Source organism: Ipomoea nil, unplaced genomic scaffold (genome assembly GCF_001879475.1).
Source record: "Ipomoea nil cultivar Tokyo-kokei standard unplaced genomic scaffold, Asagao_1.1 scaffold0117, whole genome shotgun sequence".
Taxonomy (NCBI): domain Eukaryota; kingdom Viridiplantae; phylum Streptophyta; class Magnoliopsida; order Solanales; family Convolvulaceae; genus Ipomoea; species Ipomoea nil.
In genome coordinates, this window is record NW_017616545.1 from 978,402 (window position 1) to 982,896 (window position 4,495).

The window sequence follows — 4,495 nt, forward strand, 5'->3', positions numbered from 1 at the left end:
TAGATTATCACTACTTATCAATTTTGGTCATGCCAATAGTCACTACTTGTAGCTTGATAGGGGTATTTGAGTTAGATTATCACTACTTATCAAAATTGATAAGTAGTGACTTGTAGCTTGTCTCTAATACTTTTAAGACTCTCTTGTTATATATACATGTAATCTGTACTATTGCAATTATCTAATTCAATACAATTCTATCAGTTCTCATCCCGCGGATATGGGGAGTCCCGATGGAATCCTTGAGAACACACGCCGCGAGGTCAGCGTTCGGGCAAAAATCAAGCAAGATCAAATCGGGGTCACAACCACAGTTCTTCGCCATCCAATCTCATTTTGGGTAACACTTGTGTGAGACCGTCTCACGAGTCTCAATACGTGATATGGGTCGGGTCTTTGATTAATGGGTCAAATTTTTTATCTCATTAATCAAAGATCCGACTCGCCTCATGGATTGAGACCTATGAGACGGTCTCACACAAGTTTTTGTCTCCTATTTTTTTTTTTTTTTTTTTTTATATATTTAACTAGTTTTTATACGTACATTGTTGGATTGATTTAATGCCCAATATTTGTATTTAAATAAATAATTTAAAATAGATCAATGCAAGATTATATAGGAGAGTTCATTATAGTTGACATTAAAATTAATGTTTGCACTTTTTTAAAAAACAATTATCTAAATACTTATTGTAGTTGGTATGATATTAGGTAGTAGATACTATTTTTGGTTGGAATTACTCTAAGTTTTGTTAATTCGCTTTTGGATATGTTTGATCAAATTGACTATAGGTTGACTTCAAACTAATACTTAGAGCATTTTTGGCAACTCATCCAGGGTTGGAATTCTTACACTTTGCACCTGAATTTCAAGAAAGATATGATAACTTCTTGCTCATTTGTTTTGTGTCTCTCAATTTGTTTGATTTCCCCTCTTTTTTGAAGGTTCTAATAAATGACACAGTTATTTTTAAAATAAAGATATTTTATAAATCATTTTACACCTTATAGTCTAATTAGTTTTGTTATATTAAAGAAATAGATGCATGTAATCCTTAAGTTTATTCTCTTATACTAATATTTATAAAATTGACTTTGTAATTTTGTAATTATTGATCATCATAGATGGATGGATCAAATTAGTGCACACTTATCACGAGAAACCTAGTTCCCATCCCCACTAACTTATTATCAAAGACTAAATCATCAAATGAAAAGAGTCATGTCAAGAGGGAGATTAAGAGCGGTGCTAGGGTAGCATTACTCATATATATATGCGTGTGTTACTTTAATGATGTAAAAAAAAATTTATCTGATAAAAAAATAAGAATACAATATTTATAAAATAATGTACAATTGTACCATTATAGAAATACAAACAAAAATTATTAATTCTTTTTTTGTACTATTTGAAGCTCAACTTTGAATGCAATGTATATAATCTGGCTAATTAATTAACCAAAGTTCATGTTAAATTTTATATTGTATTTTTTTAATACACTCTAACATATTCATATAGTATATGTTTAACAATTATGTTAATTCTGATTGGGATGAAGTTCGAACTTAAGACATTCCTTATAGATGCGTGACCATCTTTAACCCCTAAGTTATGCATGAAGTGACGAGTTTAGTCCTTGAAGGACCAAATTAGCCACTTTATTAAGTGACAAATTGGTGGTAGAAATAGTTCATGAGGGACTAAAATCGTCACTTCGTGCATGACTTAATGGTTAAAGATAATCACGCATATAACTTAGAGACTAAATTTCTACTACGAGTATAACTTTAAGAGCAAAATGTAATTTTATAAAATCAAAATAAGATGAACAATTCATTTCAATAAACAATTAGACCACTATTTTTTAGTTCTCGTTGTAGGCCTAATTTTATTGACTCTTATTATATTATATATAATTATTAATAGATTATGTTAATAAGATCTTATTTAAATTAGTATAACTTGATTTACTTTAATATTTAATTCAGTATTTATGTATAAGATTATTAAGATCTGGTGTAATTTATGTGAAAAGCTTTAACCGTACACATTTTATTTGCATAAATTTTCATAGAAGAAAAAAAAAAAAAGGATATGTAATTTCCCATCTTTAAAATCCAATTGCATCTTTGTGTACAAAAATAAATTAATAATTAAATTAAAAATAGGCATACAACTTAATATAAAGATGTACTCTGTCTGAATAAAGATCTCAAATTTGTATAAAAAAACACACATTTAATATTTTATTCCTATTAAAGTCGTAAAGATAAATTTATTATATTAATAAACATCATTTTAATTATCTTTAACAAACTTACGCGCACGTCATGTTTGTTATCTCCAAATAAATATATTAAACAATTGGGGCCAAACACACAACGTTCGACTACTTAGACATGGGAGATTGTGGAATTTCTGGGTGCTGTCGGTCAATGTCCACCTCATGAAAGTTGGCTGCACATTTCCCCCACGATGCCAAAACTTTTGGCATCAACTAAGGGTCCGTTTGGAAAGCAGGAAAATGACTTTTATAAAATGACTTTTGGAAAATGAGTCATTCTTAAGAAGTCATTTTTCTTTCCCGTATTTGGCTACACAATGAAAAATTATCTTTTGATGTTTGGCTCATTTTCTGAAAATGATGTAAAATTGTATAATTAAATATTTTATATAATTAATTATTTTGCTTAAAATATATAAAATTTACAATAATATTATAAATAATAATATTTATTTTTAAAATCAAATAATATTATTTATTTTAAAAAAATAGAATATTCATTGGTTTCCGGCGGAAACCAAGATAGTTTCCGCGCAGGAAACCATCTGGTTTCCGCGCCGGAAACCAAGATCTGGTTTCTGCGCGGAAACCAGGTGGATTGTTTACTATTATTATTATTATTTTTTTAAACCTTTGGTTTCCGGCGGAAACCAGATTTCCGCCGGAAACCAAAGCTTAGGAAACCAGTACTCAGGTTTCCGGTGGAAACTTGTCAGAAACCAGTGAGCCCAAAAGTCAAAGGATGAAGAAGCCAATGAAGATGATGAAAGTCAACTGCTCTTGAAGTGAAGAAATGAAGAAGTCAACATCCAGAAAATGACTTCCCATTTTTTTAAAGGGGAAGTTGTTTTCCTTAAAAATAGGCTCATTTTCCATTGACCAATACCTCATTTTCAGTTGACTTCAAATTTTCCTTCTTTCCAAACATTGGAAACTCGGAAAATGATTTCCAGAAATCATTTTCCGAGGTTCCAAACACACCCCAACTGCTCTTGGAGGTATATAAAAAGATTTCTACTACTCTCTGATGTGACGGACTTGATAAGTTACATTTTTATGTGGGTCCTACTATAAGTGTTTACATCAATATTTTGTATGATGAAGTAAAAGTTTTAAGTATGAAATTGGAGTACATATAATATTTTTCTATAAAAAGAGCATGAAATGTTTGGGAGGATCATTTACATATGAATTTGTAGTACAAAATTCGCATTGTAATACTCCTTTCGTTTTATTTTATATGTTAGGTTCATTTAATGAGGCTTGAATTAAGTTATTTATAATTTATCTTTTCATAATATTAAGTTTAGAATTAGTATGTAAAATATATATATTTAGAAACTATATTAAAATTACTATTAAACACGAAAAATTAAATTTAAAAATTATGAGAAAATGCTAATAGAAATTGTTGGAAAAATAACATTAAACTGGTATTTTAAGTGGCTATTTTGTGGTACAATTATTTGTGGGGTGAACTTTCGATTTGGGTCGTGTCAAAGTAGATTTGGGTTCTTCGTAGTGAGGCGAAGAGATTGATATATTGTACCCTCAAAACAGATAATGAGTGAATGAGAAATTGATTCTCAAAGTAGACCCATTAAGTTGGAAAAATGAAGGGAAAAAGATGAAGCTTTTGTCCCACATTGGGTTGAGAAGTGGGTTTGCACCACTATTTATACAAGAGCCTTTTTAAGACTTATTGAATTGTATAACATAGAGACTTTCTAATGAGTTAAAAAGGCTTGATTGATAAGGGTAACTTTGCTCCTAGGTTTTAAGGAAAGAGAGTTTTGCTCGACTCGTACTAACCACCTTTCTTTCATTTTCGATGTTCTCGTCATAAATCCTTGTAGTTGGATTATAAATTCCAATTTATTGGTTATATATATTTATATTCCGTGTGTGTGTGTGTGTGTGTATGTGTGTGTGTGTGTGTGTGTGTGTGTGTGTGTGTGTGTGTATATATATATATATATATATAGAAAAAGAAATATGTGTGTATGACAGATAAAATAGGACAGAGGAAGTATCTTACAAGCATATAAATCATCATTTTTTTTTTTGAAATATTTGTGATTTTTTTACAAGGTAGTACCATTGAGGTTCGAACCAAGTAAACCTATGACCACTCATTTGTATTGATAACTGTAATAACATCACACATCGTGATAGTTTGCGTAAATCGTCGTTATTAATCAAGTGATTTT

General features: G+C 29.8%; 1 long non-coding RNA gene across 1 annotated transcript; it reads right to left on the reverse strand.

Moving 5' to 3' along the window:
- Positions 1–344: 344 nt before the first annotated feature.
- LOC109165235 lies at positions 345–2,903 on the reverse strand. Its single transcript, XR_002051513.1, has 3 exons — positions 2,892–2,903; positions 1,857–1,858; positions 345–490 (listed from the first exon to the last, which is right to left on the reverse strand). It is a non-coding gene; the product is annotated as an uncharacterized LOC109165235 (long non-coding RNA).
- Positions 2,904–4,495: the final 1,592 nt, after the last annotated feature.